Source organism: Dasypus novemcinctus, chromosome 23, assembly GCF_030445035.2.
Source record: "Dasypus novemcinctus isolate mDasNov1 chromosome 23, mDasNov1.1.hap2, whole genome shotgun sequence".
Classification (NCBI taxonomy): Eukaryota; Metazoa; Chordata; class Mammalia; order Cingulata; family Dasypodidae; genus Dasypus; species Dasypus novemcinctus.
This window is the reverse complement of record NC_080695.1, coordinates 15,873,722-15,895,392: the sequence shown is the minus strand read 5'-3', so window position 1 is coordinate 15,895,392 and position 21,671 is coordinate 15,873,722. Positions and strand designations below refer to the sequence as shown.

Here is a 21,671-nt window from a genome sequence, read left to right as displayed (position 1 = left end):
CCATTGGGCTCCTCACTCCACAGGCTAAAGTGGGGTCCACAGGAGATCACTGAGGGCCCTTGGCCTCTCTCTAAGGTCTCACCATTGTCACAGGTGCCCGGGGGAAGATGGGAAAGTACAAGCTGGGACCCGTACCTTGGCAACCTCACCCCCCCAAATGTCACAGATTAGGGATAAAGTGTGAATGACAGGCTGGGAATCCAGATATTTGAGGTGGGCAAGAGGGGAAGGAATGGGGGAAGGGGAGGAGGACATAGAACTGACAACAAACCAACCCAAGGGCATGTCAGCTCTTAATGCTGGTGTTTGAGGGGGTGCACTAAATAGCACCTTTGTCCCCACCTGACTTTTAAGTCCATCAAGAAATAAGGATACCAATCAGGTATCTTAGACTCCCATCAGAAACGAAACTGTCATCTTTATTACTTAGAAAGCTTGTGTGGAGGATGTGGCTTATATCGCTGGCAAGCGGGACTCCTAATCCTGACCTCACAATTAGACAAACTTACCCACTGGATTCCAGACGGTGTTGAACTAGGGGTTCCCCATGGGAGGTCTGCCCCTGAAGCCTTAAACATGGAGGAGCAAGGAAGAAGAGCTGCTTTGAGCTGGCAGCTCATCTCCAGAGGGAGGGTCTAGTGATGCTTGACCAGTTTCTGCTTCTAAATTCAGCTAGTGGAACAGGTCACTCCTTCTCGCCCGAGGAGTGAGGGGGGAATGGGGGAGGTTGGGAATGTCAGGCCAGTGAACTCGCCATCCCCTCCACTGTGTGACTGTCTGAATTGTGAATGCAGTTGTCTCCCGAATGGTGTCAGGAGGTGGCAGTCAAGATGCTGCCCAGTGTTGTCCCTCACATCATGATTGCAGGTGGACTACGTAGGGTGGAGCTGATACTTGGCTTTGAGGAAACAGAAGCCAGTGAGAATATCAGTTAGGAGATGTTAGGTTATGCTGCTGTAACAAGCAACACTAAAGTCTCAGAGGTTTGCAACAGCAAAGGTTTATTTCTCGCAATGCAACTTGCCATTTCTCACTAATGTGATTTGCCATCGCATTGCCCATGTTATCCTCCATGTCATCTTCACTCTGGGACCCAGACTGCTGGAGCAACCCCCATCTGTGACATTGCCGGTGTCATGGCAGTGGAAAAAGACAGACAGCACAGCCATGCCTGACTCTTAAAGCTTCTTTCCAGAGGTGATGTGCATCTTTTCCAGCCATGTTTTGTTGGCAAGGCAAGTCCCAGGATTGCCCCTGAGTTAACCAGGCAGATGTAAAATCCCTTATCAGGGAGAGGCACCACAAGTCAGGCAGCCGAGCCTGATAAAGTCTTGGCAGGGAAGTGTAATTCAGTCCAGGGAGGGAGAGCAAATATTTTGAATGATCTGCCACAGTTGAGATCCTGGGAGTGACTAGGGCTTATGTTAAACAAGAGCCCACTGGGGGAAACAGATGTGGCTCTACCAATTGGACTCCTGTCTACCATATAGGAGGTCCAGGGTTCCATACCCAGGGCCTCCTGGTGAGGTCAAACTGGCCTACGTGGCGAGCTGGCCCATGTGGAGTGGTGGCCCATGTGGGAATGTGGCCCTCTGCAGGAGAACCGCCCTGCATGGGAATGCCACCTCACACAGGAAAAGCTGCCCCACACAGGAGTGCTGGCCAATGCAGAGAGCTGGCTCAGCAAAATGACACAACAAGAGACACCGAGGAGAGAAAATAAGAAGACGTAGCAGAACAGGGGAGCTGAGGTGGCACAAGAGAGTAATCGCAGAGAACCCCCATAGTGGAAGGAGGAAAAACTATGCTGTGTTGGAGACTAGGGCCCATAGGGTATCGGGAATGAAACAGAGAGAGAGAGAGCTGGGATCAAGGGGTCTGTGAGTAAGGCTCAGCAGACAAATTTATTGCTTCAGAGGGGCTTCTATATATACCCCAGCATACATGCGAACAAGCGGCTACATGTAGTTAAACATTAATACTACCTATAACCTACAGAATTCAGTCGACTATTGTCTCAAGTCACCCATCCATCCTAAGAAAGTAAAAGGCCTTATCTCAGAGTACAAAGTCTAGATGTTCTATATATCTACCAGGTACATGTATTCATTACTCTCGTAGCCCGTGACAGCTTCATCCTGCTTGAGTGTTCTTTCCCAACACTCCCCAACTGCCGAACTTCTAACAGTGCAAGCGTTACCAGGGAAACAGCATGTCTGTCCATATGAGATCATTATGTCTTTGTTTCCAACAATACTGGAGAAGCTGGGTTTTCTGGTCATATTAGAGAGGAGAGCCGGCTGGATTTGGGGAAATTCAATGACTTGCTCCTAGAAGGATGAGAAGAAATTACTATCAGTGGGAGGGAGGTAACCTCAATACTGGATCCCGTGTCAATATCTGGAGTAGGGTAAAAAGGAGAGAGGTAATGACTTGGGTCATTTCTGGAATTTTCTAGAAGAGATGATGACAGTAATGGGAAGTACTTTGGTGTTGTGGGAGATGGCAGAACACAGTGTTTCACATCTGAAAATCAAGAAATAGGGAAACGGACTTGGCCCAGTGGTTTGGGCGTCGGTCTACCACATGGGAGGTCCGCCGTTCAAACCCCGGGCCTCCTTGACCCGTGTGGAGCTGGCCCACGTACAGTGCTGATGTGCGCAAGGAGTGCCCTGCCAAGCAGGGGTGACCCCCGCGTAGGGGAGCCCCATGCACAAGGAGTGTGCCCCGTAAGGAGAGCCGCCCAGCGCGAAAGACAGTGCGGCCTGCCCAGGAATGGCGCCACCCACACTGTCCGTGCCGCTGACAACAACAGAAGCAGACAAAGAAATAAGACGCAGCAAATAGACACAGAGAACAGACAACCGGGGGAGGGAGGGGAATTAAATAAAAATAAGTAAATCTTTAAAAAAAAAAAGAAAGAAAATCAAGAAATAGAGTAATAGTAAGCATAAGAATCAGTTCACAGAAGAACACATGCAGTACAACTCTTATTTATATGAATTTTTAAAGACTAAGCTAAATAGTATTTGATTAGGATTATCTATATGTAGAGTAATACTATGAAGAAAACATAATTTTTAATAGAAAATTTAGGATAGCAGTTATCATGGCACAAGGAGGAGTATGTAATTGGTGAGAAGCATTTGAAGGGTTTTTTAAGTATGTGATTTTCAGTTTCCTAAGCGGGGTAGTGAGTACGTGGATATTCTTTTATTATTATTCTTTTGGATGAACGATATATTTCTCAATTAAAAAACACAAGTTAAGGAAATAGGAAGTAACAACACATTCTAAATAATCAACTACTCAAGGTATTTTTATTGACAACAAAAACAAGTCAGGAATGCTTGTTATTGCCATTATTTTTCAACATCATTTGGGAGGTTTTAGCTGATGTAATAAAGCAAAAATAAAAATAAATATTTGGCATAAACAGAAAAATTTAGGTATTCCCATTTGTGATGATGAAACTATTGTGCAATTACAAAATCCAAAAGAAGCTATTGGAAAAAATAACCATTGTATTAATGAGAGTCCTTGATAAGGTGGCTGGATATAATATAAATAATTTTCTCCATTCCAGAAATAACCAGCTGGAAACATAAATTGGATGAAATGTTCCATTCACAATAGCAAGTCAAACAGAAAATTATTTAGGAATAAATTTAATAAAAATGAACACATATGAGGAAATCTATAACATTTTATTCAAGGGCATAAAGCAAGATCTAAACAAATGATGAAAAGGGACCAGGGTGGTCCTGGACTGGGTTCCATTGCTCAACAGCAGAATAGAGAAACACACTGAACTAGGGTAGGGAGGAAAAGAGGGTTTATTCACTGGTGGGAGACCGAAGAGGTACAATCTCAAATCAGCCTACACCAACTGCAGAAATTCTAATATTTTACACCATCGGGATGCTAATGGATAGTTGAGGCAGAGTTGGACACAGGTTCCTTCGTTAATAAACATTACGGGGTTGAACATGGTGGGGCGGGTACCAAACCAGGGTGAGTCACAAAGTCATGACCATTATCAGTGATGGAGATTCTGGGATAGGAAAGTAGAGTAGAGGTCAGTCACGAGGTGGTCCATATGGAGACCAAACAGGAGGGTGGAGTGGCTGTACTCAAGGGAGAGGCTAAGTTTTGAGTGGCCATTCAACAGGGGTGAGACCTGTTTAGAAGGACCATCATCACAGCAGGTCTAGCCTAAATCCAGCTAGTTTCAGCCATTTCAGATACTAACCTTTTGCTGTTTTTCATACTATACAGCATCTATATAATTCTTAACCCTTGGTTACAAAGGTTCGGTCCAATGCCTCAATATGTAGGCTGCACTAGGTTTTTCTAGTACTACAATGAAAAGTATGAACCACACTCTTGGGTATAAAGATTTTAGCGACACAGATATGTTGTCTCCCAAAAGTAATATATACATTTAACACAATTTTAACTAAAATCCCAATGAGATTAAAGGTTTTAATGGATGCAGTGACTTTCAAGTTCATGTCAATGAAGAAATGGCTGAGAATATACTAGAACATTGTGAAAAATAGAACAGGTAACCAAGGGAGCTGAGGTGTCTCAAGTGATTGGGTGCCTCCTTCCCCAGTTCATTCCTAGTGCCTCCTAAAATGAAGACTAACAGGGCAGACAGTGAGCCCAAAACAACGGCAGTGGTGGGGCGGGCAGAGAGGGAATAAATCTTTTTAAAAAAAGAGATAACCATGAAGCTACCATAATCCAAACAGCATGGTGTTGACATGATAATAAACAATAGATCCATGAAACAGGGTGGAAAAGCCAGAAATAGATCCCATCACTTTAATATAAAACAAAAGTGAAATTTAATTCAGAGGAAAGAATGGTTTACTTAATAACACAATGGACTATCCACATAAAAGAAAACAAAGTTCTATCTTTATCTTATGACCTTAAATTTTAAAGCAAAGTAATCAAAAACATAAGGAAAAATCGGTACATATCCTAGAGGAAAATTCGGGCTACCTATATGACTTGGTAGCCGAGGAGATTATTGTAATAAAGTCAAGAAAATTAAAAACTATAAAAATAAACGTAGTCATGTTCTTCTACCTAAGAATATTAACATTTTTGCAGGGAAAAGATACCTAAAACAACAGAAAGTAGACCAAGAATGCCTGGAGGGGAATGATTTGCTATGCGAAAGACAGATAAAAGATTGAAAAGACAAACAGCATTTACAAAGTGATCTTTTAAAAAGCTTAAGTTTGCTTGTGAGGAACAAACATCTTGTCTTAACCCCTCTTCTGGTCACAGAGCTGGTAAATGGTGAACACACTGGGGCTAACTGGGAGAGAGGACGAGAACTTGTCCCGTAAGGAACTGTCTGAGGTACATAGATGGCTACAGCATTTGTTTAGTTTTCCGTATCCAGTAACCATGTTAGAGCACTTTGGATATTTAGAATTCTTAACTAATTAACATGGTTTTCTGATTCAGAAGCAGCTTGTTTCAGAATAACAAATGAAGACTCCCACCTTAGGAGGTGCTGTTAGTAAGCAGTTTTTTCGCTAAAAAGTCCAGCACCTTGCCTGGAGCCCAAGCAGTGATCTGAGGGAAATTCTTGAGTCATATTTCTGCTGGACTCCTGTCTGCCATTAAAGAACTCAAATCTTGGAGGACCTCAAGGCAGTCCAGTGTAGCTGTTCAAATTAGAATACAATTCAGCCTTTCTACTGTCTCCAAATGAAGTTTTTTTTAATCTTAAAAAAAAAAAGCGATTTTCCATTCGAGTGGGGGTTGAGGAGAGGGGGGAGGGGAAGGGGGGGAAGAGGGGGAGGCAGGCAGGGAAGGGGGTGGAGGCCTGGCGGGGGCATCCGGCGGAGCTGGGGTCCCTGGGCTCCGTGCGGAGGAAATGGGACTGCGCTCGCCCGGGCAGTCAGAGGGGACGGGACGGGGCCCGCCGGCGGGCGCCCTCTCTGTGGCAGCGCCGTCCGGGCCCGTCCTGCCTGGCCGCAGGTGCCCCTGGATGAGGCCGCCCCGTGTGCCCGACCGATACTGTAATCAACGGATAAAGTGGGGAAAATGTGGAATAACGTCAAATACAGGTGTCAGAATCTCTTCAGTCATGAGGGAGGAAGCCGTAGTGAAAATGGGGACATGAGCTCCAACAGGTGTCTGTCTGTCAAAGAGAAGAACATCTGTATAGGAGACTCAACTCCTCAGCGACAAAGCAGTCCCTTAAGAGAAAATGTTGCCTTACAACTGGGATTAAGCCCTTCAAAGAATTCTTCAAGGAGAAACCAAAACTGTGCCACTGACATCACTCAGATTGTTGAAATAAGCATTGAAAAGGATAATGATTCATGCGTCACCCCAGGAACAAGACTTGCAAGAAGAGACTCCTATTCTCGACATGCTCCATGGGGTGGGAAGAAAAAACATTCCTGTTCTACAAAGACACAAAGCTCATTGGATACTGATAAAAAGTTTGGTAGAACTCGAAGTGGACTTCAAAAGAGAGAAAGGCGATATGGTGTAAGCTCTGTACACGGTATGGATAGCATTTCCAGCAGAACCGTAGGTAGTCGCTCTCTGAGACAAAGGTTGAAGGACACTGTTGGGTTGTGTTTTCCCATGAGAACTTATAACAAGCAGTCAAAGCCCCTCTTTCTAATAAAAGAAAAATACATCTTTCTGAATTAATGCTTGAGAAATGCCCCTTTCCTGCTGGCTCAGATTTAGCCCAAAAATGTCATTTGATTAAACAGCATCCAGCTCCTGTAAGCCCACATTCAATGTTTTTTGATACATTTGATCAGTCTTTGGTTTCTACAGAAGACGAAGAAGATAGACTTAGAGAGAGAAGACGGCTAGTATTGAAGAAGGGGTTGACCCCCCTCCCAATGCACAAATACATACAGTTGAAGCTACTGCACAGGTTAATCCATTATATAAACTTGGACCAAAGTTAGCTCCTGGAATGACTGAAATAAGTGGGGACAATTCTGCAATTCCACAAGCTAATTGTGACTCAGAAGAGGACACAACCACCCTATGTTTGCAGTCACGTAGGCAGAAGCAACGCCAGGTATCTGGAGACAGCCATGCCCGTGTTAGCAGACAGGGAGCTTGGAAAGTCCATACACAGATCGATCACATACACTGCCTCGTGCCTGATTTGCTTCAGATTACGGGTAATCCCTGTTACTGGGGAGTGATGGACCGATATGAAGCAGAAGCCCTTCTCGAAGGGAAACCTGAAGGCACGTTTTTGCTCAGGGACTCTGCACAAGAGGACTACCTCTTCTCTGAGCTCCCGTCGCTACAACAGATCCCTGCATGCCCGCATTGAACAGTGGAATCACAACTTTAGTTTCGATGTCCATGACCCATGTGTATTTCACTCCTCCACTGTAACAGGACTTTTGGAACATTACAGAGATCCCAGTTCTTGCATGTTTTTCGAACCTTTGCTTACTATATCATTAAATAGGACTTTTCCTTTTAGCCTTCAGTATATCTGTCGTGCAGTAATCTGCAGATGCACTACATATGATGGAATTGATGGACTCCCTTTACCATCAATGTTACAGGATTTTTAAAAAGAATATCATTATAAACAAAAAGTTAGGGTTTGCTGGTTAGAACGAGAGCCAGTCAAGGCAAAGTAAACTCCCTTGTCCCCAAAGGGCATGAACTAGATCTGTTTTTATGTGCATCTGACAGTACACCTATAGCAAGCACACGTATCAGTATTACGCTTTTTCAGTACAGTATGTAAACTTAGTGATAGTGTCTGTCAGGTGCAATCTGCTGTTACTTACTCAAATAAACCTGGTGCTTATTGAAACAACAAAGGAGAGAGCTACAGGTGTTCAGGAAGGCCTATAAAAACATTTAGCTAAAGTTTTGGTTTTTAATGGCTTTGGTAACTGAGTGAAGCAATGGGGCACTGCTATGAAGAATTCTATTTCTTACTGAAAAACAAATTAATATTGGATGAGTATTTCAACAGTGTGACTAATGTTTGAAATTATTTTTTTTCTAAGAATTTTTCTATAACCTTCCAAAAATAGTGATATTTGTAGGTATTATAATTCAAGCTTCGGAAGCCCAAAAAACAAAGACTGCCTTCCTTTGAGAAGAAATGCAATTTTCTGGCCACAAGGGCATAGTGCAGTTCACTTAAATGTTAATATAGTTTCTAGTCAGTGTCCTTTTCTCTTCTGCAAAAGGTACTGTTACATAAACCAGGTTTTCTAAATAGTAGTTCTTAAAATTTAAACTTACAAAGTTAGTAGTAGAAATTTATTTAAAGGCCCTAAGTATTAATTTTTTAATGAACGCTTTAACTTAAACAGGCATTTGGAATAGCTTCTGCAATGTAGTCCTGCGTGTGATTTTTTTTTTTAATTTGACATGTGCAGACTAATCGTAGATTCATTAAAGTTGGATCTTTTCCTATGCCCATGATGAGTTTGTGAACCATGAAGAAAATGAGGATAAATGATGTCCAGATGAGTCAGATAATAACAACTACAGTGGTTGCTGATGTCAAGATTATTGTTAAAATGTAATTAATAATTTGGATGGTGGTATTCATCACTGTCCTAAACTCTTATAGCTGAATTGCTGAAATATAATTTGTAGAATTTCAGTGCAGTTAATTTTAATGGAAAGTCTGAAACTAAATTACAGATTTAAAGGTACTTGACAACATTGTATCTGTAAATAACTTTACTTAGCACCTTTTTGTCACTTAGAATAGTATGCAATACTACTTGAGTACGCTCTTTTTGGAAGAAATACCGAATTCTAGTGTTTGCTTCTTAGTATTGAACTGAATTTACAGTTCTTTCCTAGACATTTTGCCCTAAAGTAGTCAACTCCATTCTTGTGTCTTTTTGTTAATGTGCTCTGTACCACTGGTGAGTGCTCCTTAGTTTCCTTACCTGCTGCTACAGAATGTTATTTTATACCCCCTATGGCTATCGCCAAGGCTACAAAAAAAAAAGAAAAGCTATATTTGTATGCAACACTAACCCTTTGACTGCTAATGTATGTTTCTGCTTGCTGTGCCTTGTTATGGCTGCTTTTCTGTGCTAATAAAGCATGTTTGGTGTTCTTGTAAAAAAAAAAAACTTAAGTTGTTCAACCCTATTCCCATGGTCACTATATATTAAATGCTTCCAAAGATACTTTTAGAATTGACTGAGTATGATAGCGCTGGTTATTTATGGGTTCTGTAGTATATTTATGATATAGGAACGCCATAGGCAAAGTGATTTTCAATATATTTTTTAACTTCGGTTTCCATGGGAAGTTTTTTTTTTTTCCCTTTAACCTCCCTGCCCTCCCTAACTCTCTCTCTTCTTCCTTACTTTGTTCTTTTGTACACACATAGTGATTCCTGGGATAAAATCAAGCAATTAGCTCACACTTGAACTGAAATTTTCAGGAAACTAAGATCACTAAGTGGCATTTCAAGTGGCAGTCAGTTCTGTTTTTATCTTTATTATCATTTTCCTCTTATCACCACTAATTTAATGTAGGTTTCTATGAATCATTAGCTTTATGATCTGCTGCAAACATCATTGAGAGAAGAAAGTAAGGGGAATGAGTAAGAGAGCTTGCCAGTTTCTGTTTACAATGTGACGCAATATGCTATTGTTTCTGATTTAATGAATAACACCTAATAATGTTGAGAAATAAAAAGCATGACCTTGTTGAAATATCTAACAAGTCCCTCCTGCCCCTGCTCCTATGAATCGGCCTGTGAGGGCATGGCCTTGCAGGAGACTATCAAACGAATACCTCCTGCCCCCATTTCTGTAAATCAGCCTGTGAAAACATGGCCTAGTAAGGAGATATCAAACAAGTGACTCCCCCCCCACTTCTGTAAATCAGCCCACAACCTTGCAGCTGTGTTCTGCCCCTGTAACCCCCCTGCTTGCAAAATTCCGCCTAGCAATATGTTAGCCAATGAGCAAAAGTTACTGATCCCACCTGAAATCCTATATAAACCTATGAAAACTGAAATTCAGGGCTCAAAATTTGGAGATTAACTCTGCTCTGGACCTGCGTGTAATAAATCTGTTCCTCCACCCCTCTGGAGTGCCGGTTTTGAGCCTTTCTGCCGTTCAGAGATCCTGGCTTTGCTGCAACATTTGGTTCCCTGACCGGGAAACCCAACCTCACTGGCCCTTTGAGCCTTGGATTTGGGACTGGCAGGCGCGGCCTGCGGAGATCACAAGAACCAGGTGGCGCCACCTGTCCCCTTGATGGGGCCTGCTTCGGGAAAGGACCCCTGTGGGCCGCGTCCTCCACCCCGGCCTGACTCGGTGGAGAGGTGGATTAAGCAACATCAGGAAACGTTGGAAAGGTAAAGCCCCGGGGTTCTGAGTGCCAGTCAGGCCCATCTCAGGATGGAAGGGGAGACTGACCACCCCCCAAAATCTCAAGATTCGAGATTCCAGGATAGGGCAGTCCCTTGGGTGGGACTGTGTAACCTCTGAGTGGCTGAGTGAATGACGGGGGCCTGCAGAGGCTTGCTTCACTGATCCAGTTTGTGGCTCCACGGCCTGCGCTACAGAGTCTGAGGGGGCCCCAACCTTCCCTCCGCGGCTGCGTCAGACGGCATAACGGCTAATCCGGACTCTGCACGGAAGCCTTAGCTAAGAGGGCCTGAGTTCTCACGAGAGACTGGACAGGCGGGCATCTGAGTGGCCTCGGGAGGGGCCCCTCTCCTTTGTCCTGCAACACCAGTTCAGGGATGGGATCACAGTCCAAACTCACAGTCTTAGAGAATATGTTTTTAAAAAAAACTCGAAAAAGGCTTTTCCAGGAATTACAGTGTCCATATGTCCCCCAAAATTCTCCGGACTCTGCGCAAAGCCAAGTGGCCTAAGTTTAGGGTTAATTAGCCCTCAGAGAAAACCCTAGAGATGGCCACAGTTTGTGCAGTTGGGCAGGCAGTCACCGAAGCCCCTGGCCACCCTGATTGGTTTCCCTACATCAATTCCTGGTTAAAAATTGCCCAAACCCTGCCCCCTTAGGTTCGATTCTGTGTTGAAAGGAAGGGTCAGAGCAGGGTCCTAGTAGCTCAGATGGCCAGACCTCGGAAGCCTATTATTCTACAGGGACCTCCAGAGGAAGACACTTCACCCCCACCCTCTGTTCCAGCCGTTCCAGGGCATCTCCCTGCCCTGGATCCTCTGAAAGCAGGTCTCCCTGAGACCCCTCCACCTTCAGTCTCCCCGGGCCCATCAGCCTCCCCCAGGGGGGATCCTGAGACCCTTTGATGAAAAGACTTGGGTCTATACAGCCTGCATTCCAGATGCCCCTCCGTGAACCACAGGCCCAGCCCAGATCGGTGTAGGCAGGACTGCCCACCAGGAGGCCAAGCCTGCTCTATCAGCCTTTCGCAACTGCAGATCTTTAAACTGGAAGCACCACACCCCTTCGTGTTCAGAAAAGCCTCAGGCTCTTAGCGGCCTCGTGGCGTCCGTTTTCCAAACCCACCGCCCCCTCGGGATGATTGCCACCAACTCCCCCTAACCCTGGTCAGTGCGGAGGAGAGACGCCGGGTCCCCACGGAGGCCAGAAAGGGGGTGCGAGAACAGGCCCCGCAGGTGAATTGGGGCCAGAGGAATGGGCCCGAGAGGCGGCCCAGGAGGCCCAGCCGGCCTGAGACTGCCACGCAGAGCAGGAGCGGCTGCCCTTCAGTGGATCGAGAAGCCCTCCTCGGGGGCTATGGAAGGAACGAGGCGGCCGCAAACAGGTTCAAAACGGCCTCCGTCACTCAAAAGCCTGAAGAACCTCCAGGAAATTTTTTAAGCAACTCTGCAAAGCCTTCAAAATGTACACCGCCTTCTACCCAGAAGCCACAGAAAGCCGGAGAAGTGACAGCGCAGCTCTCGTCATCCAGGCGGCCCCAGACATCACACAAAAACTTACAAAACTGCTGAGGGAAAACAAAAAGCCAATGAAACAGCAGGTCTCCCTGTTAGCAGCAGCCTTCAAAATCCAGACCCACCCAATCGAGAAAGGCCACCCCGCAAAGGGGGGACACGTCACCGTGGAACTCCCCGCTGCGGCCAGTACCGCCTGGGGCCACCTGGTTTACGTGTCTGGATTTAAAGGACCCAATTAACTTGGACTCAGCTCCCGCCGAGCTTAAAACAAAAACAAAAAACTCCCCCACCTCTTTTCCTAAATCCTGCCAACCGAAAGAGGACCTCCTGGGCGCAACTGCGCACAAGTGACAAGAAGGCGTGCACCGGCCGCCCCAACCTCAGGCCGGGCCACTTCCTTGCCCAGATCAAGCCCTGTTCAAGGACGGCAGCGGTTTTGTCAGCAATGAGGAGAGGCTTCCGAAGAGCGCAGTCGCCGCAGCTAAATAAGTAGTGAAGGGGCTCCCCTACCTGGGGGTGGTCTGCACAGCAAGCAGAACTCTGGGCACTGATACAAACCCTACAACTGGCCACCGGGCAAACAGTAAACACGTACACTAACTCTAAGTGTGCATTCGCTGCTGTACCTATCCATGGAGCAATTTATAAGGAGAAGGGACTCCTAACTGCAGGCAAAAGAAAAAAGAAGATTCTTCAACTGCTAAAGGCGGTCTGGAGGCCAGGCAGGGGCGCCGTCATGCGCAGTCAAGAGCATCAGAGGAGGGAAACGGACTTGGCCCAGTGGTTAGGGCGTCCGTCTACCACATGGGAGGCCCGCGGTTCAAACCCCGGGCCTCCTTGACCCGTGTGGAGCTGGCCCATGCGCAGTGCTGATGTGCGCAAGGAGTGCCGCCCCACGCAGGGGTGTCCCCCGCGTAGGGGAGCCCCACGCGCAAGGAGTGCGCCCCGTAAGGAGAAGCTGCCCAGCGCGGAAGAAAGTGCAACCTGCCCAGGAATGGCGCCGCACACACTTCCCGTGCCACTGACGACAACAGAAGCAGACAAAGAAACAAGACGCAGCAAATAGACACAGAGAACTGACAACTTGGGGAGGGGGAGGGAGTTAAATAAATAAATAAATCTTTAAAAAAAAAAAAGAGCATCAGAGGAGACAGATGCAGTTGCTGGGGAAATGCACTGGCCGATGGGGCGGCTCGACAGGCAACCACGGGGGCCCTCGAGCTGCAGCCCCACCACCGGTGCCTCACCTGTCCCTTTTAAAACAATGCATTGAAAGGCTGAACTGTACCCGGGGGAAGCAGGAGTAGGCAAGGAAGGGGAGGGACACCAGACCCCAGAGCGGGGCTGGCTACTCCCGGATGGCCAGGTCTTCATCCCAGAGGGGCCGTGTACACCCTTGTTCAACAGCACCACAGCTCACCTACTTGAAAAAAAAAAAAACTGCTTTAAAGGCCCTGCTCAGAAAATATTGCTACATTGCCCTAACCTCTCCCTGCACCACTGTGGGCAGCCGGTGCCAAACCTGCGCTGAAAGCAACCCCTCCCAGTTTCCCCAGGCCCCGGCCAGCACCCAACCCACAGGAACTGCCCCTTTTTAAAACTTAACAGCGGACTTTGCAAAAGTGAAACCAGGTCAAAGGTATAGGTGCTTATTCCACCCACACTGAAAAACAAGAAAAGTAACCAAAGCTTTGCTCCGAAAATAATTCCCCAGCACAGGATACCTTTATCCATAAGCAGTGACAATGGGCCAGCTCTCGTGTCAGCTGTTGTCCAAGAGCTAGCAAAATGTTGGAATTAAATAAAAACTCCACACAGCATATAGGCCTATAGCTCAGGGAAAGTGAAACACATAAATCAAACCCTCAAAACCACCCTAGCCAAGGTCTGTAAAAAATAAATAACTGACCTCCTGTGAGTAAGTCTACTCCCAGTAGCCCTCCTTAAAGTCAGACTGCATGCCCCCAGGCCTTCAGCCTCCTCACCTTTTGAAGTTCTATTTAAACAAGCACCCCCAATTACTCAAACCTTCAAGTGAAATCTCAGGCTCCTAGGAAAAACTGACCAGGATTCTATCCTCCAGCAGTTAAAAATCCTAGCCCAAATACACAAAACTATCCTGTCTCGGGATTCCATCTCATTAGGAAACCTAATTTGGGTTAAAAAAAAAAAACGAAAAAGAGCCCCTGCAACCTACCTGGGTGGGCCAACATACTGTTATCTTTGTAACCCCCACTGCTCTCAAAGTTTCAGGTACTGGCCCTTGGATTCATCATACTAAAATTAAAAGGGCACACTCCAATGAAAAACAAAACAACTGGACAACTCACCCTGTACCTGACTGCCCCTTGAAAATCCAAATTACCCAGAGCCAGCGCGAATCATCACCACCTGCCTAGATAAACTGTTCCCTTTGGTTCCTGCTCCTCTTCAGACTGCTCGGCTTGCTGTTTGGAATGGACTGGCAGCTGCAGCTCCCAGAGACTGGAGCGTAGCTGAAAGGACACTAGTCTTAATAGTGTACTTGTGTCTTGTAGAATGCTTTACTACCTTAAGTCATTTTTCCACTTAGCATGAGTGACTCCCTATAAAAAGTGTATAGGGGCATCAGAGGGGGGAAATGTTGTGAAATAAAAAGCATAACCTTGCAAAAATATCCAACAAGTCACTCCTGCCCCCACTTCTGTGGATCGGCCTGTGAGGGCACCCTCCTCCTAACAGTCGAAACTGAGGAATGAGCCAATGTCCATCAAGAAAGAATGTGTAGGGGAAGAGGATTTGACTCAACTGATAGGGCATCCGCCTACCATGTGGGAAGTCCAGGGTTCAAACCCAGGGCCTCCTGACCCATGTGGTGAGCTGGCCCATGTGCAGTGCTCCCACGCCAAGGAGTGCTCCGTGCCACGCGAGGGGTGCCCCCATATAGGGGTGCCCCACGCACAAGGAGTGCACCCCACAAGGAGAGCCACCCCCACGTGAGAAAAGAACAGACTGCCTGTTGTAGAATTTGAGAGAGGTTCAATTATTTGCGTATAGAGAGGCCAGGACTCAGGAATGATTTTAAGAAGGAAAAATGGTTTATTGACAGCCGGCCGGACTCGGGAGCTTTCTGTTTGAATCCCGAGCCCCGAACAAGATTTTTGAGTCCCAGCTAACATGGAGTTGAAGAAGGTCAACCACCACACCATGGAGCCTAGAGTTCCTACAACTGAAAGCAGGAGGATTGCTTCCAGTATCCATGTGGAATCTAAGCCCCATCTTGACATAGACGTGGAATGGACACAACCAAGCCAAGGTCCACAGGAAGGAGGAATACAGTAAGGATTAGAGTGGACTTAATGATATTCTATTCATGAACTATTGTGGTTAATAATCGAGAAAATGTGGCATTGGTGTGGAAAAAGTGGCCATGGTGGCTGCTGGGGACAGGGAATGGGAGAAAGAGATGAGATGTGGAGGCATTTTCGGGACTTGGAGTTGTCCTGAGTGGTGCTGCAGGGACAATTGCCGGACATTGTATGTCCTCCCATGGCCCACTGGATGGAACATGGGAGAGTGTGGGCTATGGTGTGGACCACAGGCCATGGGGTGCGGCGATGCCCAGAGATGTACTCACCATACGCAATGGATATGTCATGATGATGGGGGAGAGTGTTACTGTGGGGGGAGTGGTGGGGTGGGGGCGGTGGGGGTGAATGGGGACCTCATATTTTTTTAATGTAATATTTTTTAAAAAATGAATAAATAAAATAAAATTAAAAAAAAAAAGATTTTTGAGTCCCTTTTATACAGAGAGGAAAGGCCAAATGGTCCTTTTGTTTCAGTACTCAATAGGCTTGAATTAGCATATATCTTCCACATCCTAGGTAAGCTTTTAGCATGGACTTCATACATTCCTAAATAAGCTTTTAGCATTTGCATTTCCCCTGAATATTTAAAATTTATAGAGTTTGCATTGATAAACTGTTTCCTGGGACCGGAGTCGTTGCCATGGTTACCAAGGGCAGGGCCGCAGCCTCTCACCATTCCACACCCACAAGCCAGGACAGACAGCTTAGGCTAAGGTTATCTCCGAAGAGACAAAGAGCCTCCCACCCACAGCCCACATCATGCCCAAGAGGGGCGCCGCACACAGGATGACGCAACAAAAAAAGAGACACAGATCCCTGATGCCACTGACGAGAACACAAGCATACACAGAAGAGCGCGCAGCGAGCGGACACAGAGAGCAGATGACGGGGTTGGGGGCAAGGGGAGAGAAATAAATAAATCTTTATTTTAAAATGTGGGAATAAAAGCTTATTTAGAAGAGGGAAAACTGGAAATGGAAGGATGGGGAAATGTTGGTTTTTCTGATCAATTTCCTTGCTGCCCTGGCTTGACCTGGAAAGCTCCCAGAGAGAGTGGGATGGAAATGCAGGGACTAACCCGCAGGCAGACAATAGGGAGGGCTTAGTCATCAGACCCGGGACACTGCAAAGGAGGGGACAGCTGGGTCTCCGCACTGGTCTCCCCACCCAGAGGGTGAGACCTGGAAGCTTTATGGACCCCAGGAGAGCTAAGGCAGGCCTCACAGACCACTCTAGAAAAAAGTCTGGTCAAAGTAGTGCTGGCTGGGCCATCCTGCCCCCTTGGTTCTAGGAGCCTGGTATTAGTAGTTCCTGCCATTGGGCAGGGATGTCTGTCCCCACCTCCTGCCCCCGTCCTTCCTCCCTCCACACCCCACTAGACCCAACTTTGTAGAACGCAAGACGGATTCGACCCAGGCACTCTCCCTCAAATACCCTTCACCGTCACCTGGCCATCGACCTCTGCACCTCACAAGCTCCTTGCCACTTCCTACACATCGAAAGCCTGCTTGGCTGGACTAACATTTCAAGCAAAGGCTTTCTGAGAAGCTTCATTACAAAAGCCTGAGTGGAGGAAAAGCACCATGACGGGCAGGGTCCCAAGGCTACACACGGTGACTTCTTTGTCCAAAGGGGAAAGATTGGTGAGGGTGGCAGCCCTGAGTAGATTAAAGAGGCGAAGGAGTTGGATGGGGTCAGCCCTTCAGTAAACCTTAAGGGGGACAGAAGGATGCTGTGGTGGTTTGGAGCTGTAGGGACCCCAGAAAAGCATGCCCTTAAACTTACTCCATTCCTGTGGGTGGGACCCCATTGTAAGCAGGGCCTTTTGAGGAGGCTGCTTCAGGGAAGGTGCAGCCCAGCTCCTTCAGGATGGGTCTTAATCCTATTACTAGAGGCCTTTATAAAAGAATGAAATTCAAACAGAGAGAGGAAAAGGGCCGCAGATGGAGCAACCAGAGGCTGACCATCAGCAGAGCCTGGAGATGCCACCATGTGCCTCGCCATGTGACAGGGGAGCCAGGATCACTGGCAGCCAGCTCCAGGAGGCCAGTCCTTAGGAAGAAAGGGTAGCCTTGGTGATGCCTTGATTTGGGCATTTTCCCGGCCTCAAAACCATGAGCAAATAAATTCCCATTGTTTAACCTGAACCTTTTCATGGTATTTGTTTTTGTTTTATTTCTCTCCCCTTCCCCCGCCCCCCCCGTTGTCTGCTCTCTGTGTCCATTCGCTGTGTGTTCTTCTGTGTCTGCTTGTATTCGTATCAGTGGCACCAGGAATCTGTGTCTCTTTTTATTGCATCATCTTGCTGCATCAGCTCTCCATGTGTGCAGCACCACTCCTGGGCAGGTTGCACTTTTTTCACACTGGGCGGCTCTCCTTATGGGGCGCAATCCTTGTGCATGGGGCTCCCCTATGCGAGGGACACCTCTGCATGGTATGGCACTCCTTGTGCACATTAGCACTGCACATGGGCCAGCTCACCACATGGGTCAGGAGGCCCTGGGTTTGAACCCTGGACCTCCCATGTGGTAGGCAGATGCTCTATCAGTTGAGCCAAATCCACTTCCCAATGGTATTTGTTTTGAGCAGCCTAGGAAGCTAAAATAGATAGTTGGATGGATAGATAGATAGATTGATTGATAGATGATAAATGATAGAGAGGGATAATGGAAGAAAGAGAGGGCGGGAGGGAGGGAAGAAACAGAAAAATGGCAAATGTTAAAAGTTGGTGGAGGCTGTGGACTTGGCCCAGTGGTTAGGGCATCTACCACATGGGAGGTCCGCGGTTCAAACCCTGGGCCTCCTTGACCCATGTGGAGCTGGCCCATGTGCAGTGCTGATGCGCGCAAGGAGTGCCGTGCCACGCAGGGGTGTCACCCTCTTAGGGGAGCCCCACATGCGCCCCGTAAGGAGAGCCGCCCAGCACGAAAGAAAGTGCAGCCTGCACAGGAATTGTGCCTCATACATGGAGAGCTGACGCAGCAAGATGATGCAACAAAAAGAGACACAGATTCCTATGCCACTGACAACAACAGAAGTGGACAAAGAAGACACAGCAAATAGATACAGAAAACAACCGGGGTGGGGAGGAAGGGGAGAAAAATAAATAAATAAATCTTTTTTTTTTAAAAAGTTGGTGGAGCTGGGTATCTGGGTAGAGAGTATGTTGGAGTTCTCTGTATGGCTTTTGTATTACTTTTGCAAATGTCCTGTGAGTTTGAAATTACTTTAAAATGAAAAGCTTTTTTTTTTAATCAAAGGGCAGCATCATTAGGAGAGAAAAGGCAGCTTTGGGCTACAACGTACAGGAAAGGCCTCCCACTCGTAGCAGATGGGCTGAACTGGAGGAAGGCTACGTCCAGCCACCCGCCAGTGGAGCAGCCGGGACACCAGGGCAGGGTAAGAGGCAGCAGCAGTGGTGGCGGTGGTGCGGCTCTGAGGGCAGGGCCACAAGGGGGCCTAGGAGCACAGGGGGCCCCGGGAGAGGCAGAGAGCCCCACCCTCTTGAGTCCCCTCCAGTGAGAAGCCAGCAGGTTACCTGAACCTGCCACTCGCCTGGCTTGTTCCAGACGCCGAGCCGGACCCAAGAACTCACACCTCCAGCGGCAGGCTGCTGGGAATCCCATGCCGGGCCAAGACCCCCAGAGCTGTTCCCGACCCAGAGACAGGACTGTCCCGACGTCCAGACAGAGGCCTGGACGGACAGAGCGTGCTCTGAGCATCTGTAAGCCAGTGCCCGCTGCGTTCTCCTGAGGCTATCGTGTTAGCGGCCCTTTCAAAATAAATCCATCTCCCTGCCAGAAAAAAAAGATGGCCCTCATTGTCTTGTTTTGTCTTATTACCAAAGGAATGCCTTTTCATTGTCAAAAAAAATCTTCGAGGAGAAAAAAGCTATAAAGAAGAAAATTTAAATCATCTATAAACCAATCAGCCAGTATGAGCCACTGTTACTCTTTTGGTTTATCTTTCTGTACTTTTATCTGTGTGAATAGATTTTTTTTCCCTGAAAAATAGCATAATACCTAACTTACTGCTTTGCAATACTGTTTTCACCTAATGCTATGTTGTGGGAATTTTTTTTTAAGATTTATTTTTTATTTATTTCTCTCCCCTTCCCTTCCCACCCCCCTCCCCCAATTGTCTGCTCTTTGTGTCCATGCGCTGTGTGTTCTTCTGTGTCCACTTGCATTCTTGTCAGCGGCACGGGGAATCTGTGTCTCTTTTTGTTGCATCATCTTGCTGTGTCAGCTCTCCGTGTGTGCGGCACCACTGCTGCACAGGCTGCGCTTTTTTGGGACAGGGCGGCTCTCCATGCAGAGCACATTCCTTGCGCATGGGGCTCCCCTACACGGGGGACACCCCAGCGTGGCACGACACTCTTCATGCACATCAGCACTGCGCGTGGGCCAGCTCACCACATGGGCCAGGAGGCCCTGGGTTTTTTACCCTGGACCTCCCATATGGTAGGTGGACGCTCTATCTGTTGAGCCACATCCACTTCCCCAAAATTTTTTTTTTTTTAAAGATTTATTTATTTAATTCCGCCCCCCCCTTCCCCGGTTGTCTGTTCTCTGTATCTATTTGCTGCGTCTTGTTTCTTTGTCCGCTTCTGTTGTCGTCAGCGGCACGGGGAGCGTGAGCGGCGCCATTCCTGGGCAGGCTGCACTTTCTTTCACGCTGGGCGGCTCTCCTTACGGGCACACTCCTTGCGCGTGGGGCTCCCCTATGCGGGGGACACCCCTGCGTGGCAGGGCACTCCCTGCGCGCATCAGCACTGTGCATGGGCCAGCTCCACACGGGTCAAGGAGGCCCGGGGTTTGAACCGCGGGCCTCCCATGTGGTGGACGGACGCCCTAACCACTGGGCCAAGTCCGTTTCCCCCAGAAATTTTTTTAATGTCTCTTCTGATTACAGTATAAAGAGAGGGTCGGCTAGCGTTATCCAAAATGCCTAGAGGAACAAGTGCCAAAAGCCTCTGCTCTTCTGCAGTTTGTTTTGCTTCGTTTTTCACTTAACGATATTTGGGGTCACCACTCCGTGCTGCTGTACCAGCCGCAGAGCACCCCATAATGCAGACATGGCACGCTGTGTAAGCAGCCCCCTCTTGGGGGCCATCTCAGTGGCTTCCTCTGTCGCATTAAGAAACGAGGCAGTAGTTTCCTGTACACATCACTTGGCAAAGAAGCCAAACAATCATTTTAATAAATATGTCCAGACAGCCCTCAGACCCTGGCCATTTCTCTACACTCTTGCCAGAGCTCTAGGGCGACTTCCAGAGGCTTGTCCCAAGCCTGGAAACTGGGGCTCTGACCCACAACATGGGAGCTGGGGGCACCCAACTTAAGACAATAATTTTTAAGCCAGTCCTTATCTAGAAACTACAATGATAGACAAGAGGACATGAGCAGACGGCTGGCAGTCCCGGATCCCCCACCCTAAAACCTCCCTAGGTGTGACCAAGCTGCGATTGCGGCCACGGGCAGAGCGCCTCAGCCTCTCCCACGGGGCACAGGTCCGGGGCCTGCGCTGCCCGTGCTGGCCCTGCGTGGTGTCAGCTTTGGGTGGAATCGAGGCCCCCAGCGCCTGGGAACGTGCCCTCATGTGGAAACAGGGTTATTGAAAATGGAATTAGGAAGCAGACTTGGCCCTGTGGTTAGGGCGTCTGCCTACCACACGGGAGGTCCACGGTTCAAACCCCGGGCCTCCCTGACCCGTGTGGAGCTGGCCATGCGCAGTGCTGATGCGCGCAAGGAGTGCCCTGCCACGCAGGGGTGTCCCCGCGTAGGGGAGCCCCACAGGCAAGGAGTATGCCCCATAAGGAGAGCCACCCAGCGCGAAAGAAAGTGCAGCCTGCCCAGGAATGGCGCCGCCCACACGGAGAGCTGACACAGCAAGATGACGCAACAAAAAGAAACACAGATTCCCGTGCCACTGACAACAACAGAAGCGGACAAAGAAGAACACGCAGCAAATAGACACAGAGAACAGACAACTGGGCGGGGGGGAGGAGAAGGGGAGAGAAATAAAAAATAAATAAATCTTTAAAAAAAAGAAAACGGAATTAAAGCTAAAACGAGGTCCCACCAGAGCGGGCCCTTAGTCTAATACGACTGGCGACCTCATGAGGAGAGGAAAGGTGGGCACAGAGAAGCAGACCTAGGAGGGCAGTACGCCAAGTGGAGAGGCCGACACAGGGAGGAGGCCATGCGGAGACAGAGCCACAGACCAGGGGCTGCTGCCCCGCACCCAGGAGCGCCAAAGATCGCCAGCTGCTGCAGAAACCAGGAAGAGGCAGGCTTCAGGGGCAGCCCCGCCCTGCCGACATCCTGATCTCCGACACCGGGAGACCATCCGGGCCTACTGACTAAAGCCATACAGCAGCCCAGGCACCAGGAGCCCAGGTAGGAGTGCGGCCACG

The 21,671-nt window shown here is 47.9% G+C and overlaps 1 long non-coding RNA gene, 1 other non-coding gene and 1 pseudogene across 5 annotated transcripts in view; 2 read left to right on the top strand and 1 right to left on the bottom strand.

Annotated features, from left to right (window-relative positions):
• Positions 1-1,869: 1,869 nt before the first annotated feature.
• Positions 1,870-21,671, bottom strand: part of LOC139437404 (uncharacterized) — a 45,452-nt gene continuing 25,650 nt past the window's right edge. For all 4 annotated transcript variants that reach the window (XR_011647175.1, XR_011647176.1, XR_011647177.1 and 1 more), the window contains one exon: positions 1,870-2,330. This is a non-coding gene — a long non-coding RNA (uncharacterized lncRNA). The remainder of the gene's footprint in view (positions 2,331-21,671) is intronic.
• LOC111761464 (small nucleolar RNA SNORD22) lies at positions 5,257-5,383 on the top strand. Its single transcript, XR_002794826.2, has one exon. It is a non-coding gene; the product is annotated as a small nucleolar RNA SNORD22 (small nucleolar RNA).
• On the top strand, positions 6,544-7,887 carry LOC101430987 (suppressor of cytokine signaling 5-like; annotated as a pseudogene).